The 26958-nt window shown below is 39.4% G+C and overlaps 1 protein-coding gene and 1 pseudogene across 1 annotated transcript in view; one reads left to right on the forward strand and one right to left on the reverse strand.

Annotated features, from left to right (window-relative positions):
• Nucleotides 1-26958, forward strand: part of STPG2 (sperm-tail PG-rich repeat containing 2) — a 368665-nt gene that overhangs the window by 268333 nt on the left and 73374 nt on the right. The gene's annotated exons all lie outside the window — the stretch shown is intronic.
• LOC104994687 lies at nucleotides 12745-13545 on the reverse strand (annotated as a pseudogene).

The following is a 26958-nucleotide window of genomic DNA, read 5'->3' on the forward strand; positions in this document are numbered from 1 at the left end:
GTCTTTGTACCAGTACCATACTGTCTTGATGACTGTGGCTTTGTAGTAGAGCCTGAAGTCAGGTAGGTTGATTCCTCCAGTTCCATTCTTCTTTCTCAAGATAGCTTTGGCTATTCGAGGTTTTTTGTATTTCCATACAAATTGTGAAATTATTTGTTCTAGCTCTGTGAAGAATACCATTGGTAGCTTGATAGGGATTGCATTGAATCTATAGATTGCTTTGGGTAGTATACTCATTTTCACTATATTGATTCTTCCAATCCATGAAAATGGCATATTTCTCCATCTATTAGTGTCCTCTTTGATTTCTTTCACCAGTGTTTTATAGTTTTCTGTATATAATGGCACCCCATTCCAGTACTCTTGCCTGGAAAATCCCATGGATGGAGGGGCCTGATCGGCTGCAGTCCATGGGGTCGCTAGGAGTCGGACACGACTGAGCGACTTCACTTTCACTTTTCACTTTCATGCATTGGAGAAGGAAATGGCAACCCACTCCAGTGTTCTTGCCTGGAGAATCCCAGGGATGGGGGAACCTGGTGGACTGCCATCTCTGGGGTCTCACAGAGTCGGTCACGACTGAAGTGACTTAGCAGCAGCAGCAGCATATATAGGTCTTTAGTTTGTTTAGGTAGATATACTCCTAACTATTTTGTTCTTTTCGTTGCAATGGTGAATGGAATTGTTTCCTTAATTTCTCTTTCCGTTTTCTCATTGTTAGTGTATAGGAATGCAAGGGATTTCTGTGTGTTGATTTTATATCCTGCAACTTTACTATATTCGTTGATTAGCTCTAGTAATTTTCTGGTGGAGTCTTTAGGGTTTTCTATGTAGAGGATCATGTCATCTGCAAACAGTGAGAGTTTTACTTCTTCTTTTCCAATCTGGATTCCTTTTATTTCTTTTTCCACTCTGATTGCTGTGGCCAAAACTTCCAGAACTATGTTGAATAGTAGTGGTGAGGGTGGGCACCCTTGTCTTGTTCCTGACTTTAGAGGAAATGCTTTCAATTTATCACTGTTGAGGATAATGTTAGCTGTGGGTTTGTCATATATAGCTTTTATTATATTGAGGTACGTTCCTTCTATTCCTGCTTTCTGGAGAGTTTTTTTTTTTATCATAAATGGATGTTGAATTTTGTCAAAGGCTTTCTTTGTATCTATTGAGATAATCATATGGTTTTTATTTTTCAATTTGTTAATGTAGTGTATTACATTGATTGATTTACAGATATTGAAGAATCTGTGCATCCCTGGGATAAAGCCCACTTGGTCATGATGTATGATCTTTTTAATATGTTGTTGGATTCTGTTTGCCAGAATTTTGTTAAGGATTTTTTTCATCTATGTTCATTAGTGATATTGGCCTGAGTTTTTTTTTTTTTTTGTTGGCATCTTTGTCTGATTTTGGTATTAGGGTGATGGTGGCCTCATAGAATGAGTTTGGAAATTTACCTTTGTCTGCAATTTTCTGGAAGAGTTTGAGTAGGATAGGTGTTAGCTCTTCTCTAAATTTTTGGTAGAATTCAGCTGTGAAGCCGTCTGGACCTGGGCTTTTGTTTGTTGGAAGATTTCTGATTACAGTTTCAATTTCCATGCTTGTAATGGGTCTGTTAAGATTTTCTATTTCTTCCTGGTTCAGTTTTGGAAAGTTGTACTTTTCTAAGAATTTGTCCATTTCTTCCAAGTTGTCCATTTTATTTGCATATAGTTACTGGTAATAGTGTCTTACGATCCTTTGTATTTCTGTGTTGTCTGTTGTGATCTCTCCATTTTCATTTCTAATTTTGTAGGTTTGATTTTTCTCCCTTTGTTTCTTGATGAGTCTGGCTAATGGTTTGTTAATTTTATTTATCTTCTCAAAGAACCACCTTTGGCTTTGTTGGTTTTTGCTATGGTCTCTTTTGTTCCTTTTGCATTTATTTCTGCCCTAATTTTTAAGATTTCTTTCCTTCTATTAACCCTGGGGTTCTTCATTTCTTCCTTTTCTAGATGCTTTAGGTGTAGAGTTATGTTATTTATTTGACTTTTTTCTTGTTTCTTGAGGTAAGTCTGTATTGCCATGACCCTTCCCTTTAGCACTGCTTTTACAGTGTCCCATAGGTTTTGGGTTGTTGTTTTCATTTTCATTCATTTCTGTGCATATTTTAATTTCTTTTTTGATTTCTTCTGTGATTTGTTGGTTATTCTGCAGCATGTTGTTCAGCCTCCATATATTTTAATTTTTAATAGTTTTTCTCCTGTAATCTTACTGCATTGTGGTCAGAAAAGATGCTTAAAATGATTTCAATTTTTTTGAATTTACCAAGGTTATATTTGTGGCCCAGGATGTGATCTATCCTGGAGAAGGTTCCGTGTGTGCTTGAGAAAAAGGTGAAATTCATTGTTTTGGGGTGAAATGGCCTATAGATATCAATTAGGTCTAACTGATCTATTGTATCATTTAAAGTTTGTGTTTCCTTGTTAATTTTCTTTTTAGTTGATCTATCCATAGTTGTGAGTGGGGTATTAAAGTCTCCCACTATTATTGTGTTATTGTTAATTTCCCCTTTCATACTTGTTAGCATTTGTCTTACATATCGTGGTGCTCCTATGTTGGATGCATATATATTTATAATTGTTATATCTTCTTCTTGGATTGATCCTTTGATCATTATGTAGTGTCCATCTTTGTCTCTTTTCACAGCCTTTGTTTTAAAGTCTATTTTATCTGATATGCTTGCTTTCTTTTAGTCTCTATTTGCATGGAATATCTTTTTCCAGCCCTTCACTTTCAGTCTGTATGTGTCCCTTGTTTTGAGGTGGGTCTCTTGTAGACAACATATATAGGGGTCTTGTTTTTGTATCCATTCAGCCAGTCTTTGTCTTTTGGTTGGGGCATTCAACCCATTTACGTTTAAGGTAATTATTGATAAGTATGATCCCATTGCCATTTACTTTATTATTTTGGGTTCAAGTTTATACACTCTTTCTGTGTTTCCTGTTTAGAGAAGATCCTTTAGCATTTGTTGGAGAGCTGGTTTGGTGGTGCTGAATTCTCTCAGCTTTTGCTTGTCTGTAAAGCTTTTGCTTTCTCCTTCATATTTGAATGACATCCTTGCTGGGTACAGTAATCTGGGCTGTAGGTTATTTTCTTTCATCACTTTAAGTATGTCCTGCCATTCCCTTTTGGCATGAAGAGTTTCTATTGAAAGATCAGCTGTTATCCTTATGGGAATCCCCTTATGTGTTATTTGTTGTTTTCCCCTTGCTGTTTTTAATATTTGTTCTTTGAGTTTGATCTTTGTTAATTTGATTAATATGTGTCTTGGGGTGTTTTGCCTTGGGTTTTGGGACTCTCTGGGTTTCTTGGACTTGGGTGATTATTTCCTTCCCCATTTTAGGGACGTTTTCCACTATGATCTTAAGTATTTTCTCATGGTCTTTCTTTTTGTCTTCTTCTTCTGGGACTCCTATGATTCGAATGTTGGGGCATTTAACATTGTCCCGGAGGTCTCTGAGGTTGTCCTCATTTCTTTTAATTCTTTTTTCTTTTTTCCTCTCTGTTTCATTTATTTCTACCATTCTATCTTCTACCTCACTTATCCTGTCTTCTGCCTCAATTATTCTACTGTTGGTTCCCGCCAGAGTGTTTTTGATCTCATTTATTGCATTATTCATTATATATTGACTCTCTTTTATTTCTTCCAGGTCCTTGTTAAACCTTTCTTGCATCTTCTCAATCCTTGTCTCCAGGCTATTTATCTGTAACTCCAATTTGTTTTCAAGGTTTTGGATCATTTTCACTATCATTATTCTGAATTCTTTATCAGGTAGATTCCCTATCTCTTCCTCTTTTGTTTGATTTAGTGACATTTATTCTGTTCCTTTACCTGCCGGGTATTTCTCTGCCTTTTCATCTTGTTTATATTGCTGTGTTTGGGGCAGCCTTTCTGTATTCTGGCAGTTTTATGGTTTCTCTTTATTGTGGAGGTTCCTCCCTGTGGGTGGGGTTGGACAGATGGCTTGTCAAGGTTTCCTGGTTAGGGAAGCTTGTGTTGGTGTTCTGGGAGATGGAGCTGGATTTCTTCTCTCTGGAGTGCAATTAAGTGTCCAGTAATGAGTTACGAGATGTCAGTGGGTTTGGTGTGACTTTGGGCAGCCTGTATATTGAAGCTCAGGGCTATGTTCCTGTGTTGCTGAAGAATTTGCATGGTATGTCTTGCTCTGGAATTTGTTGGCCCTTGGGTGGTGCTTGGTTTCAGTGTAGGTATGGAGGTGTTTGATGAGCTCCTATTGATTAATGTTCCCTGGATTCAGAAGTTCTCAAATGTTCTCAGGATTTGGACTTAAGCCTCCTGCCTCTGGTTTTCAGTCTTATTCTTACAGTAGCCTCAAGACTTCTCCATCTATACAGCACTGATGATAAAACATCTAGGTTAATGATGAAAAGTTTCTCCACAGTAGGGACACCGAGAGAGGTACACAGAGTTACATGGAGAAGAGAAGATGGAGGAGGGAGCTAGAGGTGACCAGGAGGAGAAGAGGGGGAATCAAAATGCGAGAGAGCAAGCTAGCCAGTAATCACTTCCCTATGTCCTCTCCACAGTCTGGACCCCTCAGAGATGTTCACAGAGTTACACAGAGAAGAGAAGAGGGAGGAAGGAGACAGAGGTGGCCAGGAAGATAAAAGGGGGAATTGAAAGAGACAGATCCAGCCAGTAATCAGTTCCTAAAGTGTTCTCCACAACCCAGAACACACAAAGAGATTCACAGAGTTGGGTAGAGAAGAAAAGGGGGAGGGAGGAAATAGAGGCGGCCTGGTGGAGAAAGTCAAAAGGGGGAGAGAGCAATCAGGCCAGTGATCTCACTCCCAAGTAAAAATGGGTACTGAAGATTGGTTTCTTAAAGGTACAAAATTGATAACAAATACCAAAAAGCAAAGATTAAAAATCTAGAGGTTAGATTCTCAAAAATACAATATTAAAAAAAGTCACAAAAATTATAAAATATATATATATATGAAGTTTGCTTTAAAAATAGGGTATTTTTTTGGCAAGGTAATAGTAGGTTATAAAAATGAAAATTAAAGGAGTAATAGGGGACTTAAAAATGCAAAAAAATTTTTTTCAAATAAAAAAATGATAATAGTAAAAATATATCTAGGACTTTCTCTGGAGCTGTTGTGGACAATGTGGGGTCAGTTCATTTTCAGATTGGTCCAGCTTGTACTTCTCAAGATGTATAGGCCCCTTCCTATGTAGTCGGTGCTAACTACAGAGTTTTAACCTATTGCACCTGTTACTTCCAAAGTAGTTCCCTCTGTTTATTTTAGCTTCTTCTCTTCAGTGTCTGATTTCCACCCTGACACGGGGGCGGTGGTGGTCACTTTTTTTAGGCTCACTTGTTCAGTCGTGCTGTGTGGAGGGAGGAACACTGCAAACAAATATCACTGGCGTGTGCTCACAGTGATTCAGCCACACTGGGTTTGCCCCTGCTCACAGTGTGTGTGCTGTCCCAGTCTACACTGCTCAGGCTCTAGGCTGCTCTGGCAGGAACTGTCTGATGCTGGCCCTGGGTTGCATGCACTTCCCAGGTCAAAGCCGCTCAGGTTCAGGTTCTTGGATACTCCACAAAGGTGCAGACTTGGTTGGGCCAGCGTTTTGTGCCTGTTCCAGGTCCGAGCAGCTCAGGTGACCAGGTGCTTGGCGACAACAGTTGCCCCCAGTTGAAGGCTGTGTCTTATCGCCTCCCCCATCCCAGCTGCTTGGTTTTCTGGGTGTACAACGGGCACGCATTCTCAGGTGTGCTGTGTGTCTCTTCTGGAGAGCTGATCTCTGGCTCTGACCCTCCCAGGGGAGGTCGACCATCCAGAATCCCAAGAAGTCTTGGTTAGCAATGAACTCTGCTAGCAGTTTGGTATAGGATGCCTCTGGGGCTGCGACTGCCCACTTCTGGCTCTGGCTGCCCTTGCCTGCCTGTCTCTGGAGGGGGTGGGCTGGTCCTCAGCCGGCTAGCTCTGCTCAGTCCTTTGTTCTGTGAGCGGGCCTGGTGGTGGCTTCAGTTCATTTCAGTTCAGTCGTTCAGTCATGCCCGACTCCTTGTGACCTCATGAATTGCAGCACACCAGGCCTCCCTGTCCGTCACCAGCTCCCAGAGTTTACCCAAACTCATGTCCATTGAGTTGGTGATGCCATCAAACCATCTCATCCTCTGTCATCCCCTTCTCCTGCCCCCAATCCCTCCCAGTATAAGGGTCTTTTTCAATGAGTCAACTCTTCACATGAGGTGGGCAAAGTATTGGAGTTTCAGCTTCAGCATCAGTCCTTCCAAAGAACACCCAGGACTGATCTCCTTTAAGATGGACTGATTGGATCTCCTTGCAGTCCAAGGGCCTCTCCACACACCACAGTTCAAAAGCATCAATTCTTCAGCCCTCAGCTTTCATCACAGTCCAACTCTCACATCCACACATGACCACTGGAAAAACCATAGCCTTGACTAGACGAATCTTTGTTGGCAAAGTAATGTGTCAGCTTTTTAATATGCTGTCTAGGTTGGTCATAACTTTCCTTCCAAGGAGTAAGCGTCTTTTATTTTCATGGCTGCAATCACCATCTGTAGTGATTTTGGAGCCCCCAAAAATAAAGTCTGACACTGTTTCCACTGTTTCCCCATCTGTTTGCCATGAAGTAATGGGACCAGATGCCATGATCTTCGTTTTCTGAGTGTTGAGCTTTAACCCAACTTTTTCACTCTCCCCTTTCACTTTCATCAAGAAGCTTTTTAGTTCCTCTTCACTTTCTGCCATAAGGGTGGTATCACCTGCATATCTCAGGTTATTGATATTTCTCCTGGCAATCTTGATTCCAGCTTGTGCTTCTTCTAGCCCAGGGTTTCTCATGATGTACTCTGCATAGAAGTTAACTAAGCAGGGTGACAATATACAACCTTGACAAACTCCTTTTCCTATTTGGAACCAGTCTGTTGTTCCATGTCCAGTTCTAACTGTTGCTTCCTGACCTGCATACAGATTTCTCAAGAGACATGTCAGGTGGTCTGGTATTCCCATCTCTTTCAGAATTGTCCACAATTTATTGTGATCCACACAGTCAAAGGCTTTGGCATAGTCAATAAAGCAGAAATAGATGTTTTTCTGGAACTCTCTTGTTTTTTCCATGATCCAGCGGATGTTGGCAATTTGATCTCTGGTTCCTCTGCCTTTTCTAAATCCAGCTTGAACATCTGGAAGTTCGCGGTTCACGTATCGCTGAAGCCTGGCTTAGAGAATTTTGAGCTTTACTTTACTAGCATGTGAGATGAGTGCAATTGTGCGGTAGTTTCAACATTCTTTGGCATTGCCTTTCTTTGGGATTGGAATGAAAACTGACCTTCCCAGTCCTGTGGCCAGTGCTGAGTTTTCCAAATTTGCTGGCATATTGAGTGCAGCACTTTCACAGCATCATCTTTCAGGATTTTAAAGAGCTCAACTGGAATTCCATCACCTCCATTAGCTTTGTTCATAGTGATGCTTTCTAAGGCCCAGTTGACATTCCAGGATGTCTGGCTCTAGGTGAGTGATCACACCATCGTGATTATCTGGGTCATGAAGATCTTTTTTGTACAGTTCTTCTGTGTATTCTTGCCACCTCTTCTTAATATCTTCTGCTTCTATTAGGCCCATACCATTTGTGTCCTTTATCAAGCCCATCTTTGCATGAAATGTTCCCTTGGTATCTCTAATTTTCTTGAAGAGATCTCTAGTCTTTCCCATTCTGTTGTTTTCCTCTATTTCTTTGCATTGATCGCTGAGGAAGGCTTTCTTGTCTCTCCTTGCTATCCTTCGGAACTCTGCATTCAAATGGGAATATCTTTCCTTTTCTCCTTGGCGTTTCACTTCTCTTCTTTTCACAGCTATTTGTAAGGCCTCCTCAGACAACCATTTTGCTTTTTTGCATTTCTTTTCCATGGGGATGGTCTTGATCCCTGTCTCCTGTACAATGTCATCAACCTCTGTGCATAGTTCATCAGGCACTCTGTCTATCAGATCTAGTCCCTTAATTCTCTTTCTCACTTCCACTGTGTTAGGGCTTTTCACGGAATAGCTATATCACAGTCTGGGTTGCTATCTCAAGTTAAAACCCTCAGATTTCCCTTGGGGCATTCATGCTTGGTCCTTACCCTCAGCAATGCAGCCCATGCCTCCCTGTCCACCCCCCGCTTGCTAGTAGGGATGCAAGCGTCTGGGCTGCTGCTCTGCTGGGAGTTGCTGTTAGGCACGTAATCTGTGGGTTTTAATTATTTATTTATTTTTCCTCCTGATTATTTTGCCCTCTGAGATTCCAGGGCTCGCCACAGACCCGCCAGAGAGAGTGTTTCCTGGTGTTTGGAAACATCTCTCTTTTTTAAGCCTCCCTTCCGAGGACATATTTGTCCCTACATCTTTTGTCTCTCTTTTTATCTTTTATATTTTGTCCTACCTCCTTTCAAACACAATGGGCTGCCTTCTGGGTGCCTGATGTCCTCTGCCGATATTCAGAAGTTGTTTTGTGGAATTTGCTCAGGATTCAAATGTTCTTTTGATGAATTTGTGGGGGAGAAAGTGGTCTTCCTTCCTATTCCTCCGCCATCTTAAGACTGCCTCCCAAATAGTCTTCTTAAGGTATATTATTTTTTATGATGTCTTGTGGGTCTAAACATTATACATTACTAGTGTGTTTGTTTTTTATTGCTGTATATAATAAATTATCACAAACTCAGTGGCTTAAACCAAATCCCTATATTAGCCCACAGTTCTGTTGGTCAGAAGTCTGGACATCTCATTGAGGTTATATGGTTAACCTCTCAAAAAGGTTAAAAAATCAGTGTTGGTGAAACTAGACTCTTACTTGAAGGTTCCAGGGAAATATCTGTCCCCACATTCATTCAAGCTGTGAATTAAGGTCTTCATGGTTTTAGGATTGGGGTCCCTGTTTCTTTGCTACAGTCAACCAGTGGGCTACTCTGAGCTCTGGTTGAATGCAACCTACCTGCATGCCTTGGCACATGGCTTCCTCTATCCTTAAGCTAGGAGAGGCATATCAAAATCTTACTGTGCTTCAGATATTTGACTGCCTCATCTGCCACTAGGTAGAGAAAACTCTACTTTTAAAGGACTCACCTAATTGGGTCAGGTTCATCCAATAATCCAGAGAAGGCAGTGGCACCCCACTCCAGTACTCTTGCCTGGAAAATCCAATGGACGGAGGAGCCTGGTGGGCTGCAGTCCATGGGGTTGCAATGAGTTGGACATGACTGAGTGACTTCACTTTCACTTTTCACTTTTGTGCATTGGAGAAGGACATGGCAACCCACTCCAGTGTTCTTGCCTGGAGAATCCCAGGGACGGGGGAGCCTGGTGGGCTGCCGTCTCTGGGGTCGCACAGAGCCAGACACGACTGAAGTGACTTAGCAGCAGCAGCAGCATCCAATAATCTCCATATTTTAAGATCAGTTGTTGTTTAGTTTCTAAGTTGTGTCTAACTCTTTGTGACCCCGTGGACTGTAGCTGTCCAGGCCCCTCGGTCCATGGGATTTTCCAGGCAAGAACACTAGAGTAGGTTGCCATTTCCTTCTCTAGGGGATCTTCCCGGCCCATGGATCGAACCCACATTGCCTGCATTGGCAAGCAGATTCTTTACCACTGATCCACCAGGGAAGATCCATTGACTGATACTTCAATTACATCAACAAAAATTCCTTCATAGTAGTTGACAGATTAGTGTTTGTTTCGTTAACCAGGAGATAGGAATCTTGGAATGATATATTTAAAATTCTGCTTATCAGAATTTGCTTACTCAATATAGTGAACACATTCCTCAATTTTTCCTTCTTTTGATGTCATTATATCTCTAATTTATTTGTATATAGGACTTGAGATTTCTCCATTAGTGCTGGTTAAGACATTTTAGTTATTTGATTTTTGTGTTTTTTCCCTTCCATATTTCACTTGGGTTTTAAATTTTAAATATTGACAGTGATTGTTCAGCACTTGAAAATTATCATTCAATTGTATTTTAGCTTCCGTTGTTTCTGTATAGAATTCAGAATCACCTAAATATTGTCCATCTAACTATTGCTTCCTTGAAGATAATGTATATTTGTTCTCAAGATAGTTTAAATATGTTTCTTTTTCTTCGGTTTATAACAGTTTTACTATGATGAACCTAGGTATGATTTTCTATATATTTATCCTGATACATATATACACTCTTTTTTGAGTTTATGCCTTGATGTCTCCCCCCGCCCCAAATTTGGAAAGTTCTGTCAAACAAACAAATATATTTTTTGCTTCCAGGAGTTTAAAGGCAGAAATGGAAAATAGGTAGAAGAAAATATTAAAAATGTATAAACAAATTTATAGATTATTTTTAAGTGAGCTGTAAATATATTGAACAAATTAATGTTATCTGATCATCTTAACCATTTTAAGTGTATAGTTCTGTGGTATTAAATACATCCATTTCTTCAACCATTATTGCCATCCATCTTCAGAACTCTTTCCATCTTTTAAAACTGAAACTCTGTAGTCATTAGACAATTACTCCCATTGTCCCTCCCACAGCATCTACAAATCTGAGACTTGAGGGGAAATGGATGTCTTCCGCAGTATATACTATGGGCATGTGAATCTTAAAGAAGAAAGAAAAAAGAAACAAATCTGGGGGTTTGAATATGAGCTCCATCTGTTGTAATTTTACTTCTGAGTAGGACTTCCCTGGTGGCTCAGATGGAAAAGCATCTGCCTACAATGCAGGAGACCTGGGTTCGATCCCTGGGTTGGGAAGATTCTCTAGAGAAGGAAATGGCCACCCACTCCAGTACTCTTGCTGGAAAATCCTATGGATGGAGGAGGGTGGTAGGTTACAGACCATGGGTTCACAAAGAATAGGACACGACTGAGCAATTTCACTTCACTTCAGTACCAGCTATATCACTGGCCAGATTACTAACCCTGGGTTCCTGTCTAGCTTACATGTTCATCACAGCTTGTGTTGTCTTGTTGGTTGAAAGAAATCAGAATGCACCAGACACAAGTTATACTAGTCCTTGAAAAACCCTTGCAAAATGAAAAGAATGTTCTGAGAATAATGTGATATTAGCATTAGGGTTGGGGAGAAGTGTAAGAGTACAGGATATTGAATAAAGTGCATTTTCTTGATTTGAAGATGCCATAGAGTGTCCAGCACAGTCAATAAGCAAACTCACATCATGAGATTTTGTGAAAATGAGTGTGAATAGAATTTCCTACAGTGTTTTGGAAAAGAGAAAAATACAATTTATACACAATGTCTAAACATTAGAATACTTTCTAGTTCTCAACAGCAACATTAGAAACTATAAGACTATGCACAATGCCTTTCAAATGCCCAGAGAAGATAATTTCCAATCCAGAATTCTCTTCTCACCCACAGGATCAATCTAGCATGAAGGTTAAAAAAAAGGAGGTTTTCAGATACATAAGTTCTCACCAAATTTATCTTCCCTAAACACTTTTTCAACAAATTAGCAGAGTATGTGTACCCCCAGGCAAGGGTGCCATGAATTCAGAAGACACAAGATCCAGGATTCAATACAGAAAAAGGACAAAGGAGTTCCTAGGATATTGCTACAGATAAATCCTAGAAGGCAGCCAAGCATCAGACCTTAGCAGAAGGGCAAAACAAGAGTAGTGTCTCCAGGAATAAAATGAATATTATAAGTTACCTGTTATGCTTGACTATAGAAGAGTTATAGATGATATTTTATATTATCAATAGGGTCTATAGGCATGCTAGGAGCTTCCCTGGTGGCTCAGATGATAAAGAATCTTGCAATGTGGGAGGCCTGGGTTCGATCGCTGGGTTGGGAATATCCCCTGGAGGAGGGCATGGCAACCCACTCCAGTATTCTTGCCTGGAGAATCCCCACAGACTGAGGAGCCTGGTGGGCTGTGGTCCATGGAGTTGCAAAGAGTCAGACATGACTGAGTGACTAAGCACTGCACAGCATAGGCATGCTAAATACATGGAAAAGCAAAGAAGAAAGAAAAGTTCTCGAAGAACTTAAAATGGACCAGGAAAGACAGTGAAATGAGTGGCACAGCTATGAACAATATTTGTGTATTCATAATATGAACACTAAATATCAATTTTAAGTGGGTCTACCGATTATATCTAATTATTACAACATTTTGGTCAGAAATTATGATTTTCAAGTTTTAATTTAACATGTTGAAAAGAGTCTGTCATGTCCGACTCTTTGAGACTCCATGGACTATACAGTCCATGGAATTCTCCAGGCCAGAATACTGAGTGGGTAGCTTTTCCCTTTTCCAGGGGATCTTCCTAAAACAGGAATCAAACCCAGGTCTCCTGCCTTGCAGGTGGATTCTTTACCAGCTGAGCTACTAAGGAAGCCCAATTTAACACATTAGTGGTGGTGGTGGTGGTGGCGGCGGTTTAGTTGATAAGTTGTGTCTAACTCTTGTGACCCCGTGGACAGAGGAGCCTGACAGGTTACAGTCCATGGGATTCTCCAGGCAAGAATACTGGAGTGGGTTGCCATTTCTTTCTCCAAGGGATCTTCCCAACCCAGGAATCAAACCCCAGTCTCCTGAATTGTAGGCAGATTCTTTACCAACTGAGCTACAAGAGAAGTTCTGCATGTAATGATAGGCAAATTGGCAGCTATAATTCAGGGTCTGCAGAGGTGAAAAAATCCCGATACAAGTGTCTCCCTCCAAAGGTCAGGGTCCCTGGTGCTTGCCCACTTCCAGATCCGGACCAGACAAACTCAGCTCTGGGGCAGATTTCTCCTTTAGCACTAAGAGGATCTGGCTTGCAGGCATAATGTCTGAGGAGCGCTTTCTAACGCCCGTCTCAGCAGCGTCCCTTTCATCCCCGAGGTCAGCTCTGGACTCTTGCTGCTTCAACAAGATGCTGCCTTCCTTCTCCAAAGCTTGGAGGTAAAGTTCCACGAGCTGTCTGGACTGACGGGCTTCCTCTTTCTGGTCAAGCACCTGCTGGAGGGTGTTCTGGAGCCCCTGGACTACCACATGATTTTGACCGAGTTCCTGAGGCAGCTCCGAACATGGGACATCAGTGAGCATCTGGAGCTCCTCCTTGGACATCAGGATGATGCTGGATAGGTCTTCCTTCAGCTGCCTGGCCACGTTCTTCCACTTCAGCCCTGCCCCGCTGTCTGTTTCATCTCTGTGGAAGGACTCTTGGGTTATCCAAGCTGTACCTCCATCTGAATTGTGTGTCCACTTCTCATTCCCAGCCAATGCCACAAACTTAGTATTGGCAGGAAGACACAGGAAGTAATCATAGTCATCCACTATGGTGCCATCCTCTTCCAGGACCAGGGTGACTGGCGCCTGGGACTTATCGATGGCCAGAATGTCAGAAGCCTTGTTCCTCAGCTCCTCGAGGCATGAGGCTGCCATGCCGTGCTGTTCGCGGCTGTTGTTGCAGCGCAGCAGCCACTGCTTTAGAGCCCAGATCTCGCCGGGTTCTGGAGCTGCAGGGCTGCTGGCCACCTCCATTTTCTTCAGGGTGGGACCAGACTGACACGGAGAAGTCAGGTAGTCTGGGGCGCTGGAGTCTTCCTCAACTCCACCCCCCACGGCATGCTGGGAAATGGAGCTGAGCAACCAGGGAAGCCCAATTTAACACCTTAGGTTCAGATAATCCTGTTCCTAAAGCTTAATCATTTCCATGCAGTAGAGTACTACAGTTGAATACATGAAAAATATGTTTTAGTCAGATATAATATTCTTTTCAAGCAAGCCGTGTTGAATTTTTGGAGCAGATCCTTTTCAGAAATGCTACACTGTTCTAAAATTAAATTAAAATTCAAACACTTGGAACATAGAAATTAACTCAATTTATATTAGAAGATATAATAAAAGATTTTACATAGTTCAGTGTAGGATAATTGTTATATAAAGTGTATCTAGATGATTCTGCAAATTTATTAAAACTCAATACTGTATGATATGATAGTTTTATGTGGTAGCTTTCCAGAAAGCTCATATTATCCAATTTGCTATAATTGTTGGAACTGCATTTCAATTAAACACTTAGCAATTTCCTTGTTCTTTTTGAAATATTTTGAAACCCATTAGTGTGTCAGTGACTTGGCATTGCTCTCTAATTGCAATAGATTTCGAGTGATAAAAATTGATTTTTTTGTAGCGTACTTTGTAGAGTCAGCATTGGTTACCTGAATACGTTACGATTCTCTTAAAATATTATTTGATGTTGCTAGGTTTCATTGTCTGAATTCAAGATTATATATGCAGATTATTCTTCACTGCAGAGTGATTTGTATTTTGAGGAAATGTAATGAAATGTGAAATCCTAGGAAATATTAGGATATTGAAAACATATTTTAAAAGCCTCTGTACATATAAAGCTAAATTTTCCCATCATAGCTTCAGTGTATCTGTTAGCATTTTAGGGATCATAGATGTAATTTTTGTTATAAGTATATTACTATTACAAAGCAATAACAGAAATATTAAATTTATAATTTCAGAGGACAAACATTTATCTGATTATAATCAGTAACTTCCACGCCATGTACTTTTTATAATAAAAACATTTATTAAAACATTATAGAAAGTACAAAATCATTACTTTATATCTCAAAGGTTTTTTATAAACACCCATATAACCATTATCAAATGAAGAAACAGAACATTACAAGCATCCTTAACCCCCTACTTCTTTTGCCCCAAAGTAGCCACTGTTCTGGTTTTTGACACCATTGGTTTATTTTCACTGTGTTTCAACTTTTATAAAAATTGAATATGGTGGGTTCTGTTTTGTGTCTGGCTTCTTTCTCTCAATCTCTTAATTTGTAGGCTGTCATCTATGTTGCTGCAAGTAGCAGTAATTAGTTCATTTTCAATATAATATATCACACTTTCTTTATCCATTTGACTACTGATGGAAATTTAGGTTGTTTCTAGTTTAGTGCTTTTATGAATAGTGTTGAAGTTGTTGTTGTTCAGTCACTTAGCCATGTCCAACTCTTTGTGACCCATGGACTGGAGCAGTCCAGGCTTCTCTGTCCTTTGTCATCTCCCAGAGCTTGCTTAATCTCATGTCCATTGAGTTGGTGATGCCTTCCAACCATCTCATCCTCTGTCGTCCCCTCCTCCTCCTGCCTTCAGTCTTTCCCAGCATCAGGGTCTTTTTCAGTGAGTCATCTCTTTGCATCAGGTGGCCAAAGTACTAGAACTTCAGCTTCAGCATCAGTCCTTCCAGTGAATATTCAGGACTGATTTCCTTTAGGATGGATGGGTTGGATCTCCTTGCAGTCCAAGGGACTCTCAAAAGTCTTCTACAGTATCACAGTTCAAGAGCATCAATTCTTTGGTGCTCAGCCTTCTTTAAGGTCCAACTCTCACATCCATACATGACTACTGGAAAAACCATAGCATCATTTTTTTTTCTCATTTTAGCCATTAGTCTTTAGGAGTATTACATCGAGTCTTTAATACACATTTTCCTGATGGCTAATGAAGCTTAATCTGGAGAAGGAAACAGCAATCCACTCCAGTATTCTTGCCTGGAAAATCCCATGGACAGAGGAGCATGGTGGGCTACAGTTCAAGTGTTCACAAAGAATCAGCTATGACTTAGTGACTGAACACCACCACCAGTGAAGTTTAATACCTTTGCATATATTTTTTGACTATTTAGATACTCTGTTGTAAACTGCCTTTTAATATAACTTGTATATTTATCTTTTAATTATTGAGTTTTAGTAGTGTTTGGTATATTAGATATATTTTATAGTTATACATAATGTAAATAAATCTATGATTACACTTTCACGTTCTTAATGATTTGTATTGATGGATCTAACTTTTTCATTTTGATATCAAATTTATTATTTTCCCTACAGTTACTGCTTTTAGCATCCTATTTAAGAATTCATTCCTTATCATAGTTCTTAAATAATTTTTATAGAAGTTTTATTGTTTTGCTTTTCACAATTATTATCCTAGAGATCTCTGAGACTATCTTAATTTCTTCTCATTCTTTTTTCTTTATACTGCTCTTCAGCAGTTATTTCCACCATTCTATCTTCCAGGTCACTTGTCTGTTCTGCCTCAATTATTCTCCTATTGATTCCTTCTAGAGTATTTTTAATTTCAGTAATTGTGTTGTCATTGTTTATTCTTTATTTCTTCTAGGTCTTTGTAAAATGTGTTAAAAGTTTCTTGTATTTTCTTCATTCTGTTTTTGAGATTTTGCATCATCTTTACTACATTGCTCTGAATTCTTTTTCAGATAGTTTGTCTATTTTCTCTTTGTTTACTTGGTTTTTTGGATTTTTGCCTTGTTCCTTCACCTGCATGGTATTTCCCTGTCTTTCATTTTGTCTAACTCGCTGGGTTTGAGGTCTCCTTTCCCCAGGATGTAGGGTTGTACTTCTTGCTTTTGGTCTCTGCGCTGGTGTGTTGTATAGGCTTTGTGTTGGGAGCGACTTCGGCTTGCATTCTGGTGGGAGGAGGTGAGTTCTTTTCCTCTGATGGATAGGGTCATGTGAGATGGTGTGTTTTGTGGTGTCTGTGCAGCCTGTCTGCTGCTGATTGCATTTGTGTCCCTGTGTCACTTGTGCTTGCGTGAGGCATCCAGCACTGGGTGCTGCAGGCAGATGGGTGGTGCCAGATCTTGGATTTGGATGGAGGCATTCATGGGAGTTCTCACTAATACCCCTTGGCGTCAAGAGTTCTCTGACTGTCTAGTGTCCTGGACTTGGTGCTGCCACTGCTCTTTACAGTTCAGTTCAGTTCAGTCACTCAGTCGTGTCCTACTCTTTATCTATGATATTATTTAAGTGGATGCTGCACATATATTTATGGATGAGATTACCCTGTAATGGGCTTCCCTAGTAGCTCAGCTGGTAAAGAATCCGCCTGTAATGGAGAAGATCTAGATTTGATCCTTGGGTTGGGAAGATCCCCTGGAGAAGGGAATGGATACCCACTCCAGTATTCTTGCCTGGAGAATTTCATGGACAGAGGAGCCTGGAAATCTATAGTCCATGGGGTTGCAAAGGATCAGACATGAGTGAGAGACATTCACTTCACTTACCCTGTAATATTCTTGAACTTGTTCTTATTAGTCTTTGTTAACAGACTTTAATCAGCTATTGCTCTATCTGTAAACAATTTTGAAATCTCAGTGGCTTAGACAGTAGTTTAAGCTATTATGCTACTTCTCTCTGCTTATAGTGTTTTCAGTATCATTCAGTTTTAAATATATCCTAATTTACCTTATAATATCTTCTTAGACCTATAAATTTTTAAAAATTCTGTTTAAGTTTCATAAATGTTTATAGCCTTATTAAAATTTGTACAGTTTTTTGGTGATTGAGTTTTAAATTTTGTAGTCTAGAAATTTGATCTATCTGTTGCTCATTTTTGGAAATCTCTTGAGGTTTGATTTAAAGCTGAATACTTACTGTTTTTATAAATATTCCATTAACACTTAAAAATATGTATTTGCCAGTAGTTGTATGTAATGCTCTACCAATATCAGCTAGATTAATTAGCTTATTAATGAAATTTTCATGTCTTTTTTATCTTGCTTAATGTATTAATTACTTTGAGTAGTGTGTCAAAAATTCCCACTGTAGTGATATATTTTATAATTACTCCTCATGGTCTGTTCAATTTTTATGTAATAATTTTTGAATCAATACTGTTATGTGTCTACCAATTATAGCTGTCGGTTAAACTGAACCATTTATCATGCTATAATGACCCTCTTAACTTGTGTGTTTCAGGTATAGCAGCCATTTTTTTTTTTGGTTAGAATTTATCTGGTATATCATTCTTCATTCTTCTACTTTCAACTGTTTTCTGACCATATGCTTTTATTTGTTGCCTTTTGTTGCTAACATATTCAGGAACTAGGTGGATTTTATGTTTATAACCGGATTGCAAAATCTGTATTTTCTGTTGTTTTCAATTTTCTGTATTTCTTTGTTTTTTTTTCTTTTTTTGGGAAATGATTCAGGGCCTTCACACTGTCTTCTACCCCTGAGCCTACTTCATCTGTTTGCTTTACTGGTGTGCAAGCTATTCTTACATTTTTATAAAATACCTTTGGTGTTGCTACACACACATTTACTTAATAAAATTTATATTTCATCAAGATCTTTGCTCTCCCAAACAATGCTTTAGCTTTCTTTACTTTTGTTTAACCTTACATATTATCTTATGCAATAAATTGCTGTTTAGATTCACCATTAATTATTATTTTCTTTAGTTTTTTTTTTTTACATTTCAGACATTCCTTCTACCATCACTTTTCTTCTTCTTCAAGTGTATCATTTAGAAACCCCTTTAGTGATAAATGCTGTGATAAGAGCACTTTAGTGGTAAATACTTTCATTTATTCATTCAAACTAGTTCATATTGTGTGCTGGGCATAAAGTAATATATGCAAAAATCTCTGCTCTCATGGAACTAAGATTCTAGGAAGGGAGACAGGCAATAAGGAAGATAAAACATAAAACATGTTGTATGTAGTATGTTACATTGTGTAGCAGTATAATAAAGCAGAAAAATGTGATATGAAATTTTAGATAGGAGGGTCAAGGAACTTTTGAATCAGACCAAAAGAACTAAGAGAATATGAAGGTATATAATGAAAAAACACTGCAGACACAGGGAACAGATTTTGCAAGAGAGACTAGCAAGTTCAAGGTACATGAGAGAAACAAGTAAGGCTCTAAGAGAAAGAATGATTTGCAGATTAGTATATGTGCCCAGAGATGTAGTGTACATCTTGATGACACTTTTCTCTGTAGGTCATGCTTCACAGTGAGATGGAAGGTTCTTAGAGGGTTCTGAAATGGTAGTTGATATGATTTGTTTTAGCAGGTTCACTTTGTACATTATAGACTGGGGAACAGCAGATGTAGAATCAATAGGTTATTGTGATATCAGTGAGAGAAAATGGTAGCTTGGTGCAGAGTATTGACAATGATGGTGGCAAGAAGTCAAGGCATTTTTTGAAGGTAAAGCTAGCTGATGGACTGTGGCATCCTGATGTAGGATGTGAGACAAGGGAGAAGCCAAGGATGACTTAAGAGATTTAGGTCCAAACAACTGTCAGAAGATTTGCCATTACCGAGATGAAAGCTTTCCCCAGGTGGTGCTAGCGGTAAAGAACCCAAGCCAGTGCAGGAGACATAGGAGACGCAGGTTTGATCCCTGGGTCAGGAAGATCCCCTGGAGAAGGAAATGGCAACCCACTCCAGTGCTCTTGCCTGGAGAATCCCATGGACAGAGGAGCCTATCGTCCTGGTGGGCTATAGTCCATGGGGTTGCAAAGAGTCAGACACGACTGAAAGCGACTTAGCACAAGTAGCACAACTAGCACTAGCACTGAGATGAAAACAAATAGAAGAGATGATGATTTGGGAAAGATTGTTAGCTTAATTTGGAACAAATTAACTTTAAAAAATATATAAAAAATCTTTGTCGTTGTTATTCAGTTACTAAGTCATGCCCCATTCTTTGTGACCTCATGGAATGCAGCACGCCAGACTTCCCTGTCCTTCACTATCTCCCAGAGTTTGCTCATGCTGATGTCCATTGAGTTGATGATGCCATCTAACCGTCTCATCTTCTGTCATTTCCTTCTACTCCCACCCACAATAAATCCCAGCATCAGGTTCTTTTCCAATGACTCTGCTCTTCAGATCAGGTGGCCAAAGTATTGGCCAGCTTCAGCTTCACCATCAGTCCTTCCATTGAATATTCAGGACTGATTTTCTTTAGGATGGGCTTGTTGGATCTCCTTGTTGTCCAAGGGCCTCTTTTTTTGTTATTGTTGTTGTTGGACTGTTTTGATTTTGCTTATGGGTATATGTGTATATTCAGTCACACTTTTCATTGTTGTTATAAACCTCTGCCTCTACATTGGGCTTTTGCAGTTATGTGAAGTTTTCCTTTTCCCCCCTTTTTTCTTTCTTCTTCTGTTATTTTTTCTTTTTTTAATTTTTAAAAACCTATTATTTTTTTGTACATTTATTCCTTTGTTTGCCTTCCTTACTGTTTTTTCCTCTTTTAAAAAATTTTTATTTTATTTTTTAACTTTACAATATTGTATTGGTTTTGCCAAATATCAAAATGAATCTGCCACAGGTATACACGTGTTCCCCATCCTGAACCCTCCTCCCTCCTGCCTCCCCATACCATCCCTCTGGGTCATCCCAGTGGACCAGCCCCAAGCATCCAGTATCGTGCATCGAACCTGGACTGGCGACTAGTTTCGTATATGATATTATACATATTTCAATGCCCTTCTCCCAAATCATCCCACCCTATCCCTCTCCCACAGAGTCCAAAAGACTGGTCTGTACAAGGGCCTCTTAAGAGTCTTCTCCAGCACCACAATTTGAAAGCATCAGTTCTTCAGCTCTCAGCTTTCTTTATGGTTCAACTCTCACATCCATGCATGACTACTGGAAAATGCATAGCTTTGACTATACAGACGTTTGTTGGCAAAGTGATGTCTTTGCTTTTTAATACACTGTCTAGGTTGGTCATAGCTTTTCTTCCATGGAGCGAGCATCTTTTAATTTCAGGGCTGAAGTCACCCTCCACAATGATTTTGGAGTCCAAGAAAATAAAATCTGCCACTGTTTCCAGTTTTTCCCCATCTATTTGCCTTGAAGTGGTGGGACTAGATACCATTACTTAGTTTTTTGCATGTTGAGGTTTAAGCCAGCCTTTTCACTCTCCTCTTTCACCTTCATCAAGAGGCTCTTTAGTTCCTCTTTGCTTTCTGCCGTTAGAGTGCTATCATCTACATGTCTGAGGTGGTTGATATTTCTCCCAGCAGTCTTGATTCTAGTTTGTGATTCATCCAGGCTAACATTTCTCATGATGTGCTCTTTGTATAAGTTAAATAAACAGGGTGACAATAAACAGCCTTGTCATACCCTTTTCTCAATTCTGAACCACTCAGTTGTTCCATACATGGTTCTAACTGTTGCTTCTTGACCTCACATAGGTTTCTCAGGATGCAGGTGAGGTGGTCTGGTATTCCCATGTCTTGAAGAATGTTCCACAGTTTATTGTAATCCCCTTGATGAAAGTGAAAGAGGAGAATAAAAAAGTTGGCTTAAAGCTCAACATTCAGAAAACTAAGATCATGGCATCTGGTCCCATCACTTCATGGCAAATAGATGGGGAAACAGTGGAAACAGTGTCAGACTTTATTTTTCTGGGCTTCAAAATCACTGCAGATGGTGACTGCAGCCATGAAATTAAAAGACGCTTACTCCTTGGAAGGAAAGCTATGACCAACCTAGATAGCATATTGAAAAGCAGAGACATTACTTTGCCAACAAAGGTCCATCTAGTCAAGGCTTTGGTTTTTCCAGTGGTCATGTATGGATGTGAGAGTTGGACTGTGAAGAAAGCTGAGCACCGAAGAATTGATCCTTTTGAACTGTGGTGTTGGAGAAGACTCTTGAGAGTCCCTTGGACTGCAAGGAGATCCAACCAGTCCATTCTAAAGGAGATCAGCCCTGGGTGTTCTTTGGAAGGAATGATGCTAAGGCTGAAACTCAAGTACTTTGGCCACCTCATGAAGAGTTGACTCATTGGAAAAGACTCTGATGCTGGGAGGGATTGGGGGCAGGAGGAAAAGGGGACGACAGAGGATGAAATGGCTGGATGGCATCACCGACTCTATGGACATGAGTTTGAGTGAACTCCGGGAGATAGTGATGGACAGGGAGGCCTGGTGTGCTGCGATTTATGGGATCCCAAAGAGTCGGACATGACTGAGCAACTGAACTGAACACAGTCAAAGGCTTTGGCATAGGCAGTGAAGCAGAAGTCGATGATTTTCTGGAATTATCTTGGTTTTTCTGTGATCCAACAGATGTTGACAATTTGCTATCTTGTTCCTCTGCCTTTTCTAAATCCAACTTGTCCATCTGAAAGTTCTCAGTTCACATACTGTTGAAGCCTGACTTGAAGGATTTGAGGCAGTACCTTGCTCACCTGTGAAATGCGTGCCAAATCTTAATTCCATCCTTACAGTGTCAGTATAGTTTTGCTGGCTGTATCATTTTATTTGGTATTTAATTTCTCTTAGCACTCTAAAGAGTCTTTCTTTTAGCTTCAGACTTCCATTGCCATTGCTGATAATTTGGTCTTCAGATTAATTGTCATCTTTTTATAAGTAATCTGTCTTCTGTACCTGCTTTTAAAATCTCTTTATCTTTCACATGGCTTACTGGTCTTCTCATGCCAGTATTCAGCATTCCTCTGTATGTAATTTTTTCCTTTTGTTGTAATCATTCAGGATTTTTCTTTGTCCTTAATTTTCACTGATTTGAATAGATATGATGGTTTTATTTATTTGTTCTGTTTGGATCTAGCTGAGCCCTTCAGTTTGAGTTCATATGCCTTTCTTTCATTCTCAGAAATTCCCAGAAATTATATCTTCTTATATTGCCCTCTCCAACAGCTTCTTGCAGGTGGCACTAGTGGTAAAGAACCTGCCTGCCAGTGCAGGAGACATGAGAGATGTGGGTTTTATCCCTGGGTTGAGAAGATCCCCTGGAGGAGGGTATGGGAACCCACTCCAGTATCCTTGCCTGGAGAATCCCTGGACAGAAAGAGCCTGGTGGGCTACAGTCCATAGGGTCACAAAGAGTCCAACACGACTGAAGAGACTTTAGCATGCATGCAGCTTCTTTTGTTTTTTACTAACTAATGTTGGATCTTCTAGCTTCTAAATTACCTATTCTTTTAGTATCTTCTAACTCTTTTTATGATTCTGTTGTAAGATCTTGGAGCATAATTTGGCTCTTTTCCAGCCTAGTCATGCAAAAACTTTCTTTCTCCTATTCAAACTACGTATTTATGTTTTTGATTTACAGTCTGAGAAGTTAGTTCTATCTCTATTTTTATTTTTCATAAATTTCTGTTTTCATTTGATCCTATATTTTACAGGATTTTGTAGGTGTTAGCTTATCTGTCTTAGGACATTGCGTATTCTGATTTTAAACTATGATTCTGAATGATGCTTTTGCTTATTTGGTTATGAGTTGGTTTTTTAAGATGTCCTTTTAATTGTCTTTCCTCAAATGTTTGTCAGTACTTGATTTTGTGTTCAGTTTTGTAATTGAGATTTCTTGCTAAATAGATCAAATGATCTATCTTTCAAACTTGGATGCTGTTTTCAAAATAAATACTAAATTGGATGGGACATCAGAACTATAGATCCAGATCAAAGTGCTGGCAATACTAGGACCCATGGTCACACAATTGTTAGACTCTGGAGAGTCTGTGCTGAAACAGCCCTCCTGGGCCAGGGGAGGGGCTGCTGCTGTTAGGGCTCTGAACTACTCTTTGAACGTGCTCTCCAGTAGGAAGGAAAGGTTGTTAATATGTGCCAATAAATGGGACACTTGGGCTTTGAGTCTTCACAAACAGTGTTTCACTAGACATCTGAGACACTCTCTTGTGTCATTGTCCAAGGTTGTCGACTTTTGCTGTCTGTTCTTGTCACCTCCCCACGCCCACATCTGACCCAGCACAGGGCACAGACTTAGGTGGTTTCTTCAAGAAAGAAATATCCTAGCTCAAACAACAACGTTGCCAGTTCTTCCTGAGTTGAATTCTGCATGCCTCTTGCGCCTTCAGTGCTTCTTCTCTAGCCTGAGGTTTTCTTCAGTTGTATCTATTTTCAGTTCCTTAGGAATTTTTCATGCCCATTAACAAAAAGTGACATATATGTTTTTCATTTCTTGACTTTGCACCTTAGTCCTGACAGTTACTAAATTCATTGTTACTATTCTTTAGAAGATATTTCCAGCTTTAGTAACTGTCAGTTTTAGAGTTGAAATACTATGATAGTATTTCAAGGTGTTCATTATTGCTATAATGGACTAGTATCCATTATATTACTATAATGACTAGTATCTGGACTAGTCAAATTTTATGATATGTATATATATTTCAGTAATCTCTCTAGAAATATGATATGCAATATGAATACAAGGTTAATATTGGTAAACAAAGTTGTATGTTTGGTATACAGGTATATTTATTTCAAAAACTGCAGTTCACTCAATTATTTATTTGTTCACTCACTCAGTCATGTCTACTCTTTGTGACCCAGTGTACTGCAGCACGCCAGCCTTCCCTGTCTGTAACCATCTTCTGGAGCTTGCTTAAACTCCTCCCAGAGCTTGTGCAAACTCATGTCCATCGGGTGAGTGATGCTATCCAACCGTCTCATCCTCTGTCATTCCCTTCTCCTCCTGCCTTCAGTCTTTCCCAGCATCAGGGTCTTTTCCAATGAGTCAGTTCTTTTTTAGGTAGTCAAAGTATTGAAGTTTCAGCTTCAGCATCAGTCTTCCAATGAATATTCAGGTTTGATTTCCTTTAGGATTGATTGGTTTGACCTCCTTGCAGTCCAGGGGACTCTCAAGAGTCTTCTCCAGCACCACACTCCAAAAGCATCAATTCTTTGGCACTCTGCCTTCTTTATGGTCCAACGGTCACATCCATACATGACTACTGAAAAAAACATAGCTTTGACCATACAGACCTTTGTCAGCAAAGTAATATCTCTGCTTTTTAATACGCTGTCAAGATTGGTCATAACTTTTCTTCCAAGGAGCAGGCATCTTTTAATTTCATGTCTGAAGTCACCATCCACAATGATTTTGGAGCCCAAGAAAATAAACTCTGTCACTGTTTCCACTGTTTCCTCAAATATCCCATGAAGTGATGCAACTGGATGTCATGATCCTAGTTTTGTGAATGTTGAGTTTTAAGCCAGCTTTTTGACTCTCCTCTTTCACTTTCATCAAGAGGTTCTTTAGTTTCTTTGCTTTCTGCCATAAGGGTGGTGTCATCTGCATATCTGAGGTTATTGATATTTCTCCTGGCAGACTTGATTCCAGCTTGTGCTTCACCCAGCCTGGCATTTCTCATGATGTACTCTGCATATAAGTTAAATAAGCAGGGTGACAATATAAATCTTGATGTACTCCTTTCCCAATTTGGAACCAGTCTGTTGTTCCATGTCTGGTTCTATTGCTTCTTGACCTGTATCCAGGTTTCACGGGAAACAGGTAAGGTGATCTGGTAGTCCCATCTCTTGAAGAATTTCCCACAATTTGTTGTGATCTACACAGGCAGAGGCTTTAATGTAGTCAATGAAGCAGAAAGAAATGTTATTATGGCTTTCTCTTGCTTTTTCTATGATCCAGTGAATGTTGGGAATTTGATCTCTGGTTCCTCTGCCTTTTCTAAATTCAGCTTGTACATCTGAAAGTTCTCAGTTCATGTACTGTTGAAGCCTCACTTCAAGGATTTTGAGCATGACCTTGCTAGCATGTGAAATGAGTGAAATTGTGCAGTAGTTTGAACATTATTTGGCATTGCCTTTCTTTGGGATTGGAATGAAAACTGACCTTTTCCAGTCCTGTGGCCACTGCTGAGTTTTCCAAATTTGCTGGCATATTGAGTGCAGCACTTTAATAGCATCATCTTTTAGGATTAGAGATAACTGAGCTGGAATTCCATCACCTCCACTAGCTTTGTTTGTAGTGATGTTTCCTAAGTGATGCTTCCCATTTGACTTCACACTCCAGGCTGTCTGCTCTAGGTGAGGTGATCACCCCGTTGTAGTTATCTGGGTCATTAAAATCTTTTTTGTACAGTTCTTCTGTGTATTCTTGTCACCTCTTCTTAATATCTTCTGCTTCTGTTAGGTCTGTACCTTTTCTGTTCTTTATTATGATTATCTTTGCATGAAATGTTCCCTTGGGATCTGTAATTTTCTTAAAGAGATCTCTAGTCTTTTCTGTTTTTTCCTCTATTTGCTTTGCATTGTTCACTGAGGAAGGCTTTCTTATCTCTCCTTTCTATTCTTTAGAGCTCTGCATTCAGATGGGTATATCTTCCTTTTCTCTTTTGACTTCCACTTCTCAGCTTTTTGTAAGACCTCCTCACACAACTTTATTTATGAAGTAAATCATAATATGTATATTTGTGAGGAAAAACAGACTCCTGTATATTGAGGTCACCTTGAAAAAATTTTTTATATGTTTATTATCTTCATGATTTCACAATTGTTCTACTTATGTCTTAACAGTAAAGGTTTTGAATGCCCAATTGTTCTTAATTGAATATAATAATCAATATTACTGTATTTGTAAAGTAATTAAAACTGTTTACTTAAGGCTTCATAGAGATGATTTGTATTCTAAAGTAATTTTGACTTTGACAATTTTAAAATTGCATTCAGCACTAGGTAGAAAAATGGTGTTACATAAAATCATAATATCTGAAGTAGAAATAATAGTTGTACTGTTAGCCATTTTATGTCTCTATAATAAAATACGTTGTTCAGCATGGCCTCCTGAACTGTGTTTTCCAGTTAAGTTATTTTGTGAAGATTCTATTCATTGCAAGGTACATGCTTTCATTGATTGTAACAATTCCTATCTGTTGGAACTATACTGTGAGGTTTTTATAGTGTAGGAATAAGTTCAGAAAGAGAATTTTCCATCTCGGTGCACCTTTTCAGAACAGTTCTCGTACCTCAACCAGAGGTTTTATCAAATACAAATTGAAGTGAACTTATGTTAGTAAGAAATAATGAAAACAAATGTGCAAAGATGTGCTTTGCATTTTTTTTAAAAAGTAGGAGCATAAACTCTACTTTGGAATTGCTTACAGAGTATGCAAAGTTTGGAAGAATTTGAGTAACTGCTTTGTTTTGAGTATTATGTATGCTCAGTAACTAATTTTATACATCTACATTTTATAAACTAAATTTTATAAATAGGTTTTGTAGACAGAATAATGCCTTCCTATACCTCAGCCTCATTCTCTCCAAGACACCTCTCCCTAAACTTCAGGTGCTTGTGAACATTTTTTTTTTTT

Source organism: Bison bison, unplaced genomic scaffold (genome assembly GCF_000754665.1).
Source record: "Bison bison bison isolate TAMUID 2011002044 unplaced genomic scaffold, Bison_UMD1.0 scf7180017864263, whole genome shotgun sequence".
Taxonomy (NCBI): domain Eukaryota; kingdom Metazoa; phylum Chordata; class Mammalia; order Artiodactyla; family Bovidae; genus Bison; species Bison bison.